This window comes from Saccopteryx leptura, chromosome 1 (genome assembly GCF_036850995.1).
Source record: "Saccopteryx leptura isolate mSacLep1 chromosome 1, mSacLep1_pri_phased_curated, whole genome shotgun sequence".
NCBI lineage: Eukaryota > Metazoa > Chordata > Mammalia > Chiroptera > Emballonuridae > Saccopteryx > Saccopteryx leptura.
The window spans coordinates 234,112,437-234,126,282 of NC_089503.1; the positions used below are offsets into that span (position 1 = coordinate 234,112,437).

Here is a 13,846-nt window from a genome sequence, read left to right on the forward strand (position 1 = left end):
TTTAGTTTTCCTAGTTTCCTTCCTCCTTTGCCAGCCCATTATCACAAAGTGGAATTGCATAATGAACATTTCTCTGAATCATTCATGCCAAGTGCTTTTAATAGACTCTCACTAAGAACTGGATCTTAGTGAAAAAACACCCCAGAAGAGACCCTGTAATTCCAATTCTGCTTGATTTAATTCATATTAAACACAACGATTATGTCCCTTATGTTCACCTTGCATTTCTGATTTACAAAACACTACCACAGAAGTGATCCCAGCTGAGTCTTATCACTCCCTTAGGACGTGAGTGCCTCTGTCCACGCTGACACTCCGAGAAGCAGAGGCCGGGCCACCAGCCCTCGGAGAGACGCTTCCTGACTCAGTGCAGGGCTCCAGGAACCTGGACACACTTATCCATGAGGGATACCACAGCTTCGCCGACAGTCTCAATGCCACCAGCGTCCAAACTGTCATAATTATTATGTTAAAATAAGAATAATTTTAAAGTACTATTGTGATTATTTATTATTTTAAAAATTATTATTTTAAAATTCTGTACATAAGAGCAATACTTTAGTGCCTAGGCTAAGATCAATCTTTCCCCAAAGTCAAGTGGTTTTCAATATGACAAGGGAAAATAAACTCAACAAAACACCAGAAAAAAAGTTGAAAATATGGGTTCAATGGTTTCCACAGAGAATTTCTGAAGGATACTTTGCCTTTTTCTCACTTTTGATGGGAAAAGACCCGGCCAGGCCGGGCACACGTTCCAGGTGTTCTTAATGATTTCTCAGCTGGACAGTCACTCATTTAGCAATAAAAACAATTAGGAGCCAATCATATCAATTAGCTGAACTCAAATTATTTATGAGGCCAATATTTTCAATTTAGTACCAATTCCTGTGGGGATTAAAAAAAAAAAAATTTAAGTCCAGGTCTTTACCTTGAAGGTGCTTGATATCTGCATAGAAAGTCATACATGATTAAGCACCAAACTGGGTAAGTACCACAGAAATGCAGTGGAAAGTCAGCTGGAAAGGTCACAGAACGTTCCCTGCAGTGGGCCAAGTCCTGGAAGATGAATAAAAGAGACAGGACAGTTTCCCAGCAGGAGTAACTGCTTACTTTAGATAAGCAGGGGTGGAAATAAACATGGCACACAAATTAAAACTAAAAATCTGTCCCAGTGTGTTTTAGCAAGGCCCATCTCTAGAACTCCACTGGATGTCAGACACTTCTCCAGAAGTTCTATTAATAGGAGAATCGATAGAAGACTTTGGGATGGGTGGTCCGTTACCTGGGATGTAAAAACTACCACCTCGGCAAGGAAGGGAGTGGGCCATAAATGGAGGTAGGCAGGAGGAGCCCTAGGAAGGCGGGAGAGGGTCAAAGGCCACTAGAGGCCTTGCAGATACGGGGGAGAAATTCTAGGCCTCCAGTCAAGCAAAGGGTGGGTAACACTCAAATACTTAAAAAAAAATTAATTTCAAGTTCCTCAAGTGTTTTAGAATGTAGGAAAAGCTTTAAGAGCTCTACCACAGCCAGATTCACGCAAAGACCAAGTAATCTAGGCGAGCCTCTGAGAAAACAGCTGGCTGCTGCTCCCTTTGGGAGGCCTCCCATTGTTACAAAGACAACAGAGCTCTCGCTAGTTTCAGCCCTGGTTTCAGGAGCCTGTGGAAAAGTATGGCCCCAGGAGCAGAAGCATCCCATCTGGTCTAGAAGAGGTACTGCTTTGATGAACAAATCAGAATGCTGTGAATGAGTTCCAGGCTGGGCTCTCTGGCCTTGTTTGAACTGGATCAGTCCCTTCAATGGGTCATTCAAGAGCCCTTGACTCTTGACATCAACTTAGTTATTTCCTTAAGAAGCAAAGCCTTCCCTTACACTCTTCCTGGCACCAGGAGCCAACTCAAATCCTCAGTGGAAGGAAAGAGCTGAGATTATATTTTAAAATCTTCTCAGCCAGCTTCCTCTTTCCCACTGATGACAGTAAATCAACTTCAGCCCAGGCTCTAAAACTGTTACGTTGTAATCCAGAATTAGGGAACTCACCCCACGCTAATTTCCTCTCGGTCTCATTGGCAGACCCTGGATGCCTCTGTGCAGAAGCTGGAGAAAAACCAGGGAATTAATTCCTTCTTCACTGCCTTTCTTATGAAGTCTGCGCCCTGTGGTGATGGAGTTTTGACTCCTGCCCTCACACACAGCTGGGTGCTCCCTTCCCTCACTTCAGGTTCCCAGGTTTAAGCAAACGCAGTGGGAGTTAGTCTCTCTGGGGACGCAGAGTCTTGCACTTGGCAGGAGAGCCCCTTGAGAACTGCTCCAAGCCCGGAATCCCTTGGGAGGGTCTGCCTCCCACACTGCTGTGGCACTTGACACAGATAATCCAATTACATCCTTTCCTCTTGTGGCCACATGGCTCCGGTTCCCAGCTTCCGAGCTCGCCATTTCCGACTGGCGTCACGGGGTCGAATCCTTCCTTGCTGACCTGCCTCTAGTCTTCCCTGCCTCCAGTTCACACACCATATTGCTGTGGAAGTCAGCTGACTCTCAAAGGTTTTATTTAAAACATATTCCATGTATATTCATTTTGTCAGTAACATAAAACTATATAGTCCTTGGCGGGATATACATGATCCTTCCTGGCCTGATTCTCATCCATCTCTTTAATCACATCTCCGGAGTGTCCCTTCCCTCACCCCCATCATATCCCCTTTCCTGAGTACCCAGAACCTCTGTGCCTTTTACCGCTTGGCCTTCCATAACCCTGCACGTGTGGTGAACCCTATGTACCCTTCTGGCCACGGTTCAGAGGCGCTCCAGAACACCCCAGGCAGTTCCAGGCACCCTTTCTCTCACTGTCCTTTATCCATAGCTTCATATTTTTACTGTAATTGGGGTTTTTTTTTTTGTGTGTGTGTGTGTTTGTTTTTGCACATCTGTCCTTGGCTCCATTCCTTGGCTCCACTAGATTATAAGCTCTCAGGTTATCAACATTTGTTGAATGGATTGATGAATTAATTAAGGAAGAGGTAAGAGAGGCTTATCTGAAGATACACACTTGGAGACACTGGTGTACGGGTCACTGACACAGTCATGAGGAAAAGTTAAATGACCCGGAAAGAACACAGTGGGCCACAAGATGAGAAGACAAAGGTTAGAACCCAGGGAAATTGGAAAGACAAACAGTCAGAGAAAGAGTAATTAAAAAAAATGCATTGGCCAGTTGGCTCAGCAGTAGAGCATCGGCCCAACGTGTGGAAGTCCTGGGTTTGATTCCCGGCAGGGCACACACGAGAGGTGCCCATCTGATTCTCCACCCCCCCCCCCCTCTCTCTTCCCCTCCTGCAGCCAAGGCTCCATTGGAGCAAAGTTTGCCAGGGCGCTGAGGATGGCTCTATGGCCTCCGCCTCAGGCGCTAGAATGGCTCTGGTTGCAACAGCCCAGATGGGCAGAGCATCGCCTCATGGTGGGCATGCCGGGTGGATCTTGGTCAGGCGCATATGGGAGTCTGTCTGACTGCCTCCCTGCTTCTAACTATAGATAAATACAAAAAAAAAAAAAAAAAAAAAAAAGAACAAAAAAGAAAAGAAAGAAAAAGAAAAAACATTAAAACACCGAGGGTACATATCCCAGAGAGTAAAGCAGAAGAGATTAAAAAACGAGAAATAGTTTACACCGAGCTCTTCCTTTGCAGGGGAAAACAATAACCACTGCGTCATTATGCAAACAAAGCTCCACAATACAGATATACTGTTTGGTTCTCATTAATATAAATCTTAAGTCTTACTGTTCGTTCTAGCCCAGGGCTACCTTTACCAAGTTGTCTGAAAAATTTGTTTTTCTTACTCATTTTTTTCTAACATAGAGTTCAGTTTCAATTCACTAAGGTAGAAGATTCCTTCAGTTTAGGTTCTCCAGACACAGAGATGTCAATTCAACAGGACTGTAAGTTTTTAAAGGACAGATATTAAGTCCCCGAAACAAAAAAGAGACTGAATAAATATGTTTGGAAAAAAATGACTAAATTCCTTATGTATTATTTATTTACTTATTTTTAGCACGAGGGGGAGAAAGATAGGTACTGAGGAATAGAGGTGAGAAGCATCAACTCACAGTTGCGGCACTTTAGTTGTTCATTGATTACTTTCTCATATGTTCCTTGATGAGTGGGGGGGAGGCTTCAGCTGAGCCAGTGACTCCTTGCTCAAGCCAGCAGCAACCTTGGGTTCAGGCCAGTGACCTTGGGCTTCAAGCCAGCAACCTCTGGCCTCAAGCCAGTGAGCCCACATTCAAGCCAGAAGAGCCCGCGTTCAAGCTCGCAACCTTGGGGTTTCGAACCTGGGACCTCAGCATCCTAGGTAGATGCTCTGTCCACTGCACCAGCACCAGCCAGGTGATATTCCTTATATTTAAATACAGAAGTTAGGTCATCTAGTACTATAGCTATCACCCATCCCCTAACAAATATGGAGCCCCTGGAAAACACTGTTAATTGATTACGGCAATTCCTCAGTTGAGCGTGTATAAGCCCACAGCACTGCAAGCAGTGAATGCCAACTGGTCAGAGTGGGCTCAGCTGACATAACATCATTCTCAAGTTGACTATGTTAAATTTGAGCTTTTGCAGCACTCCGCTCAGGGCTGCGTGGTATGTAGCCAGCAGAGCAGCTGCCTGTTAAGAGGACAATGGGCAGAAACAGGCAGTCAAATGCGACTTGACCTTTCTGCTTTACTTTCTGTGTCCTTCTTCTATTAGGAATTATAAATAAGGCCTATGAATGTCATTTCAGATCAGTTCAGAGAACCAAACATAACAACCTGGCTCCATATTTCTAGCCATCACTGACCACCCCTGGTTAGACATCCTTTGTCAAACTGCCATGAGAAACTTGAGATTTAGCTATACACTGCTTTTTTAGGAAGATGATCTGGTGGCAGTCTGGTTATTGCCCCTTCCTGTTTAAAAATTCCTTGCTGGTGTTCCACTATTTATCTATAATAGGGTAAAAATCCAAACTCCTTTGCATGACATCGAATTTCTCACAATGAAAGGGCCACTTCATTCCCCTTCTCCTGCTCCTGCTCCTGCTCATTTATTCCACCACACCAAATCCTTTAGCTTTCTATCCTGCCTTTCTATGGCACTTAAGTCACAATCTTAATCACTTAACACACAAATTTATTATCTTTCAGTTCTGAGGGTTAGAAGTGCAACATGGGTCATAATGGGGAATCATGGAGCTGGCTGGGCTATGTTCCTTCTGGAAGCTTCAGGGGACCATCTGTTTCCTTGCCTTGCCAGCTTCTAGAGGCTGCCCTCATTCCTTGGCTCATGGACCCCTCCCACCTTCAAAGCCAGCAATGGCCAGTCAAGTCTTTCTCACATGGCATCACCCCAATGCTGACTTCTGTTTCCCTCTTTCACTTATAAGTATTCTTGTGATTACACTGGTCCCACTGGACAATCCTGAAAAATGTCTCCCATCTCAAATTCCTCAGCTGAATCACATCTGCCAAGTTCCAAAGTCAATATCTTTTGGGGGAGGGGGGCTGTCATGTTAACTACCATGATGGTGTTCCTTCTGCCTGGAAAGTCTACTTCTCTGCTTAGAAGACGCCTACCCAGCTCCTTAGGCATTCCTTAGAGCCTCGTGGAAATGCCGCTATATTCATGAGGCTCCTCCTCCTCCTACCCAAGGGGCTCCTTCCTAAGTCTCCTCAGTTCCACGTACAACCACTTCTCCTGCAGCACTTTGCCTGTCTCTCTGACTGGACTCTGAGTCACTATGTCTTATACATTTTTGTAGCCTCGGGGGCCTAACTGTTAAAGATTGTAGGGAAGAAAAATGAATGTGGTATTTTAATGAGTAAAGACCTCAGGTGGAGGCAGAGGCAAGATAAATAAATTCACAGGACTTCTATTTTTAGTACAATTTAGAAACTAGTTCTGACAGCTCTTACCTGGTCATTATCCCATAATCAACCAAACTCCTTAATCCTTTAACCATTCCAGGGAGGTATTAGAGCATACTTAAAACCAAATATTTGCATCTAATGCCATTTTCAACTTGAACACGATTAACTTGAATGTTATACAAATGTTGTCAAAGTTTTAAGTGTCCTGAGCTTGGCTAGGAAGGGACAGGCCACACCCCAAGTGTTTGGTTAGATGTTGAGTTAGTGAAGATATTATCTGCATGATTTATGAATTAAAAAAAAAAATGACACTCATCTAACAAATCTGACTGTACTATGCTAGAGATTAAAAGCAACGTTGCCACAATATTATCTGGAAGTTCTTGCATTAAAAACAAACAAACAAAAAACAAAGTTCAAATTAAGCAAATTTAAATAGCCTCAAATATTTATATTGCAAATCAAACAAGGAGATGAATAAATTAAGGTACTTTACTGGGGAAAGATCTGTTTTTAAAGGCAATAGTTTGCAATGAATAGCTAATGTCACTAATAACACTTATGCAGTACAGAAATCTAAAGACATGAAAATAAAACAAAAAATTATGTGCTTGGCAGTTGAGCTCAAGAACCCAAAAGTTAAATGCAAAAGAAAAGAAATTATTACCTGTTTCCTCATTTGAATAGAAAACCTACCTTGCTATTTTCTCTTCATTAGCAATGACAAAATCCCTTTTCAATCTAAATCCTGGTGATTTTGTTAGTGTTGGGTTAGGAGAACATGGAGTTCTTGAAACCAAGAGTGGTGCTTATATATATCTTTTGTTAAATTCCATTGTCTTTCCTAACTTAAAAAAGATGTACATACAGGGGTTTTTAGATCCGGAAGTAACCTATTGATCTGTATTAAACCTCACATTCACAGAGAAACTAAGGCTTGGTTGCATCCTCTAGCCAGGAGATACCCAAGGGTGAAGGTACTTCCACTTGGGAATGCAGCTTGAGAACACCACACCGACTGCAGAGGATAAGCTGTACATATACACAGTACTTCACAGCAGATCTCTAACCTGATGCATTTTTATAGAAAAGAAAGCACAGTTTCCCAATATTTGTATTGGGTTTTTCAAATGTCTAAATTTTTCTGTAAATGTATTTAGAAATGCATTTGGGAGCAATGAACAACAAACTATTCAGCTAAAATGGAGGACTACAGGCCTCACTTGTAGAAATAGAATCATGTTGTTTCTATTGTCTGGACATTTCGAGACTTTCCTGTTGTTAAGTCTTGGTTATGTACAGACATAGCATAGAGCCCACTTGGGGAAACCATCCAGGGTAGCTCGAATTCCAGCTGGAGCCACAGCAGGCAAGAACATTAAAAGCTATTTCACAATCCAATGAGAAGTCAATGTACCTCCAAAGTCTATTAAGGTCTATCAAGAATGCAAACAAGAGAACATGTTGACCGTTGCCACAGGGAAAGGGGCTTGGAGGGGTTGGGTGATAAAGGTGAAGAGATTAAGAAGTACAAATATTGTAGTTATAGAATAGTCCTGCGGAGGTAAAATACTGCATAGGGAATATAGTCAATATTCTAATAATTATGTATAGTGTCAGATGGGTAAGAGATTTATAGGGATGGTCACCTAGTTAGTCATATAATGTCTAAGCACTGAGGTGTACACCTAAAACTAATAATATAATATTGTATGTCAACTGTAATTGAAAATAAAAAAATAAAAAATGTAAAAGCAAAATAAATAAAACCATAAGAAAAGAATGCAAATAAGAAGTTTTGTAATAAGATTAATAAATAAAACAACAGAACTCACGAAGTGGTACTTATGGAAATAGGCTTTAGAATACAACTTTAGTTAGATGTGGAACTAGTTAACACTAAAACAAAGATTGTTTATCTTGCTCTTATTAGATCCAATAACCCTAAGAATGGTACTGGTACTAAACATTTTAGGAAGAGCCAACAGTAGAAACTGCACTGGGATCTACAAATTCCCTTTTCTATAAAAGTAAAATGCCAGTAGAACTACATTGTTCTAACTTACTCTTCTAAAAATAAATCTTCCATCCTGCATTTCATCTTGAACAATTTTACTATGTTCAGCATAGTAGCAACTGAAAAAAAAATGTTTCATCTAGAAACAAAAGTGAGAAAACTTAACAAAAACCATTGCGTTTCTGTAATACGAGGCTTTCAATTTCTTAATATGAAGCTAAGATAAAACAAAATAAAGACTGCTACAGTAACCAAACTTTTCCGTAACAAGTATCCTTAAAAACACTGGCAATTCAGCCATAGTAGGCTATTTTCTACAGCGTTGAGTTATAGGACCTGCCAACATTCTTTTTTTATGCTAGTCTGCTATATAAGTCTTGCAACTTGCAAACTCCAATTTTTTGAAGGAGGGTAGGTTAATGGCCTACCGTAAAATAAATCATATTTGCAATTACTGGTTTTTAAGCCTATGATGCAGGTTTCCCTTTCCACGCCATGAAGCAATTCGATGTCAACTTGCTATGGAGTCAAATGCGACAAACTCAGAGAGCTTCAGTCGCGAGGCGGCGGCTTGAGGCACCCACAGCTCCCCGCACTCCTGCAGCATCAGGACAAGGCGCTCGGCGGTTTTCCGGGTCCGAACCCGGAACCCAGACTCAAGAGCTTGGGGGGCCAGGACCGTACACCCTACCCTCTATTTCGGAAAAACTGAGGCACGGTGACCGGAGTGACCTGGAGTCAGGCGAAGGCTCCCGCCGCACCTTGGCGTTCCCTTCTCCCGGGAGACCCGGGAGGCTCCTCGGTGGCATGCGGTAGACACCGCGTTCCCCACCGTCAGGAGGCGTATGACACAAGCTTGAGAGGAGGCTGTCCCATCCATCCGCCCCCGGGTCCCGCCCCGCATGGATACTGAGCATCCTGCGACCCCCAGGAGCCCGCTGCCGGGACCTCGCCGCCTCCCGCCGCGCAGCTGCGTAGTGGGCTCCGCCAGCTTAGGCTCCCGGGAAAGTTCCGCGGCGGGAGCCGCAGCCGCGACTTGATTGCCCACCGGTGCGGGGCTCCTTGCTGCCCGCACCCCGCCGCCCGGTGCCCCAGCTAACCTGACGCCGCCGCGCCACTCAGGTGGCCGCCGTGCGCTCCTCGCCATGGCCAGCCTGAGAGCTGCCGCTGCGCCCACTCCGCGCCGGATGCCCGGCAGCGCTACTGCGGAGGAGCCGCCTCCGCCAGCTCCTTGCGGCGCTGCGGGATGCGCGGCGGGCAGGCAGGCAGGCAGCCGGGAGTGCGGCGCTTCCCACCTCCTGGAGCCGGAGCCGGCCGGTGCTGAGCATGCCCAGTGCGGCTCGCCGGGCGGCGCGGTATCACCGCCGGGTTTTCGCAGCAGCCACGGCGCGGGGGCGGGGTGGAGGGCGGGGCGGGACGAACCTGTAGGAGCCGCGGGTCCTCCCGCGGAGGAGGGGACGGGCTGAGTGTGCCAGGGAGTCCCCCATTCACTCCAAGCAGCTTCTAGGGCGGGACTTAGTGTCCCCCGGGGGGCTCAGCCGCAGCACGTCGGGATTATTACCCGAGCGGAGGGCGCTTATTTACGAGGCTGTCGTGCTTGGGCAGCGTGACTGATAATTGAGAGGCAGGGCACCACTAGGGCTTCCACTACAACTTTCCCGAGCGTCGGGGCGCACTGTCGTTAGAGACACCCAGGAACTGGTTTCTTAGCATCCCATCCTGGGACACGGGAGAACTAGCCACACAACCTCTGAACATACCCCTTCTCCAAGGCCGCGTGTCACGCCACCTTGCGATCAAAAGCTTCGCAGGGTGCCTCTGCTGTCAATTCTAAAACCCACACAGAAGAGGTTGGAAGAAAACACGCAGGACGTTCACTGATAGCTTCTGAGTGTTATGGATCCAGGAATTTTAAATTTTCTTATTTTTTGATTATTTGTAGTTTCTAAGTTTTGTGTTTTTTTTTTCTAATGTACAGTATGATGCTTTGTAAATAAGGAAGATGGGTTAGTCTAAAACACCTGCAGAACTCTGGAAGCACGATCCTGCATTGTAAGCGCCTGCGCCCTCCCACTTTTTTTGGCTCGCCGGGGACTGTCAATTTTAGGGGGAGGGCAGGGTAAGGCCCCTCTCCCTGGCTCTTCTAGGCCCGCCCCCTGGCCACGCCCCAAAGCCCTCTTACTCCCATACCTCCCGTTTCTCTTACGGTTGCTGCCAAAACCCGGAAAGGTGGAGTTCCCACACTGTCGCTTGTAGCGCATGCAGCCAGACTGCATGTTCCCCCGCAGGGTCTGGGACTGCTGTCACCGAGAGAGGAGGCTTTAAGCAATTTCCAGTTTTTCTCCTCCTTCTCTCGGTCCCTGGCAAACGGGACAAAATAGCGCCGCAGACCCCTGCCCCGAGTTCAGACCCGCAGAAATGGGTCAGGACCTGACTGAGCATGCTCTGGGCAGTGCCAGGCTGCTGCACGCGGCTGCATCGGGTCGCCCAAGGTTGATGTAGCTGCGTTCGCTCATCATGACATGGAAGGTCAGGAGGCCGGTGGAAGCGGGGCCCTAGAGGTGCTCGATGCCTTCACATGTGGACAGGTCACCCCTGCTAAGGCCCCTGTTGGAGGCAAGAGTATGTGGTATTTGATTTACAAGTGAATCAAAGCATGATTTCCCCCTAAAAGACTGAAATTAGAATAATAATTTAACATTTTTTATGGCATCTCGAATAACAACACGTGTATTTTAGCTCTGAGAACATTTCAGTCTGGTTTTCTTTCGGGAAATGTAAGCCTTCTTTCATCTTTTCCAAGTATTTAATAAGCATTCTATACAGTTGCACCCAAACACTAAAATTTCACCTTTTTTATCAAAGATTAAATCTTTGTCCTTACTCTCAAATAATTCTGTAATATTATATTCCTTTCCTTTAAATTCAGGCTATTCTGCATTCCTTTCGAATTCGCAGAGGACCTGCAGAATGTTCTCACACTATTTTTGATACACTTGAGTCAAGTGTGGACAACTGGTTTTTAATCCTCTGTTACAGTAGAGAAGATTGAAATGGAGAAGGCTTACAGGGAAGAGATTTTATAATCGTGAGATAAACTCAAGAACCTAGAGAGCCTTGCATTCAGCCCAGGCAGGTGGGTGGGATAGTTGTCTGTTTTACCTGGAGAGGGGGAGGATGGGCGGGTGTGACTGTGGGAAATACCCTCAGTGAGGGCTGCCTCCATTTCAACCTCTGCGCCTCCTACAGCCCCAGTTCAGCTTAAGAATGGCTGGAGACACCATCTTTTGTGGAAGGTCATTTCTGGGAAAAAGAAGTTTACTCGACTGCTTCCCTCAGCTCCTAACTTGTGCTGGAGTCATCCTCATCCCAATGAAGTTTTCAGACTTCGTTGTTACTGGTACCTCTGAGGACTGCTTTTGAACTTGTCCAAGTCCCCACAGACACCTATATCATAAGTAGTCTAGCCTGGAAATGAATACAGTATTGACTTCTCTTCAATAATGCACACTACTACCCCTCCCCATCAGAAGCTTTCTGGTCCCCCATGTTCTGTGACATCTCTGACAGTTCCTTCTCAACTTCCTTCTCCAGGATTTTTTTCTTTGCACCCCCCCCCCCCCCCATTGTAAGTGTTCAGTCCTGTAGCCTCTTCCCTTCTTGTCTCTCTGAAGACTCTTATCCACTCTGATGATTGTCAGGACCCAGGTGGTGTTCAGCTGGTATGTGCACATACGGCCAGGCTACTTGTTATTTCTGGGATCCTTGCTAGTCCATCAAGCACCTATTCTAATCAGTCAGTGTCTATGCCTGACTGTTGTTCATACCAGTTGTTAATATTATCCTTGCCTCAGACCATAACTTCTTTTACACATCTACCCATATACGTGATTTACCAAATATTTTCATTGCTATGACTCTCAGAAAACTTGGACCTAAGTGTCTCAGACAGAACTCAGGAGCTATAGCTGTTCTTCTGCCTGTATGTTCTAGCTTGTTTACCCTACCTTCTCAGCTCTGCACACCACAAGTATGGGTGTTATCCTAGATTCATCCGTCTGCCTTTCCGCTATCATCTAGCTAGTCACTGGCACTGTCCAGCCTGCCCTTAGATTTATTTGAATACAGACTACTTCACCTTCATCTTCCCTTCCAGAAATATCCTCTCACTGTGTTCCCGCCAATCTATCCTCCATGCTTCCTCAGATTTTCTTTTTAAGCAAATTATATTTCAATATGTTTGCTAAAAATACTTAAATGGATTCATAATGCCTTCAGGATAAAATCTAAATTTCCAGCATGAACTGGCCTCTGTCTCTGTCTCCAGATTAGGCTCCAGCTAATGTCCCATATTCTAGCAACTCAAATTACTTGTCATGCAAATTCACGCCTCTGTGTTCCTTTAGTTCTCTCTGTCCTTTCCTCTTGTTCACCTCTAGACAAACATTGTCTTCAAGACTCAGTTCAGGCTGGGTGCCCTTTGACCTCTCCAAGGTGACTTCCACTGGAATATTTCCCCTGTATCATATACCTTGTCTCCATTTTGACACCTAACCCTGATTTATTTTCCTTTGTCTTCTCCGTTACATTGTAGGCAAGATGACCACCAGGGCCCCTCTCAACAACCTTTGTATCTTTGTTTTCAGTCCTCAATAAAAGTTTACTTGATAAATGAATAATAGACATATATGCCCATGTAATATTTAGAGTTTATTAATTTTTAAAATTCTTCTTGAGAATTGTAAATAGAATGAAAAGATAAAAACACCAGAGCCATCACATCATATACAACCTGCTGAATGGTTATGCTCCTTTGAGTAATATAAGTGAGATCTTAGATTTGATCATAAACCCAGTGATTTTCTTTAGCTTCAGAAATCAGGAAGGTTTTTTGTGAGCCAGCCTGATGTCCTCATTTTAGCAGTCTGTAACTGCACAGAGCTCAGCATTGTATTGCTGATTAATCTACGAACTCAGTGGTTCTCTCTTACTGTGTTTCCTTCCATGGGGCAGTTATAACCTCCTAATTATATGGTTGCTTTTTAGAATAGATTGTGTTTATTTTTTCTGTTGAAAGTATGGCATTCTGGAAGAGCAGATTAACCATTTAAGAATGAACATGCCCTGGCTGGATAACTCAGTTGGTTAGAGCAACATCCTGATGTGCAGAGGTTGCTGCTTCAATCCCTGGTCAGAGCATAAACAGGAACAGATTGGTGTTTCTGTCTCTCTCTCTCCCTTTATCTCTCTCTAAAATAATCAATAAACAAAAAATGTTTTTAAAAGAATAAACAAATTGTATAGTTCCACTGGTTACCATTGTCTGCTGAGGGCACCTATTAACTTTGGGAGGATCAACTGCTTCCTTTAGGTTACCCAGGGATGATGAATTCATTCTAGACCTCCCGAATAGAGTGGTCCAGGGGCAGTGATTTTAACAGCCCCTCCAGTTGATTCTGCACAATATACTTGAAAAATGCAGTTTTAAGTCATATGGATAAAAGAAAAAAAAATAATAACTATTCATCTAGATCTTCATGTAGCCCTTACATAGGTTTTCGTTGGCAGAAAAATATATGTAAGTGAAAAGAATGTTGGTCCATTTGTTAAAAGTGCTATTCATGTTCATGCTTATTAAATAGCCTTGGCTTACTTTAGAGCAAGTGTCCCCAAACTACAGCCCCGTGGGCTGCATGCGACCCCCTGAGGCCATTTATCCGGCCTCCAACGCACTTCCAGAAGGGGCACCTCTTTCATTGGTGATCAGTGAGAGGAGCATAGTTCCCATTGAAATAAATACTGGTCAGTTTGTTGATTTAAATTTACTTGTTCTTTATTTTAAATATTGTATTTGTTCCCGTTTTGTTTTTTTACTTTAAAATAAGGTATGTACAGTGTGCATAGGGATTTGTTCATAGTTTT

The 13,846-nt window shown here is 44.3% G+C and overlaps 1 protein-coding gene across 2 annotated transcripts in view; it reads right to left on the reverse strand.

Moving 5' to 3' along the window:
- MFAP3L (microfibril associated protein 3 like) overlaps nucleotides 1-9,250 on the reverse strand; it is a 47,000-nt gene extending 37,750 nt beyond the window's left edge. For both annotated transcript variants that reach the window (XM_066387890.1, XM_066387889.1), the window contains exon 1: nucleotides 9,025-9,250. The gene's annotated coding sequence lies outside the window, so the exon portion shown is untranslated. The remainder of the gene's footprint in view (nucleotides 1-9,024) is intronic.
- Nucleotides 9,251-13,846: the final 4,596 nt, after the last annotated feature.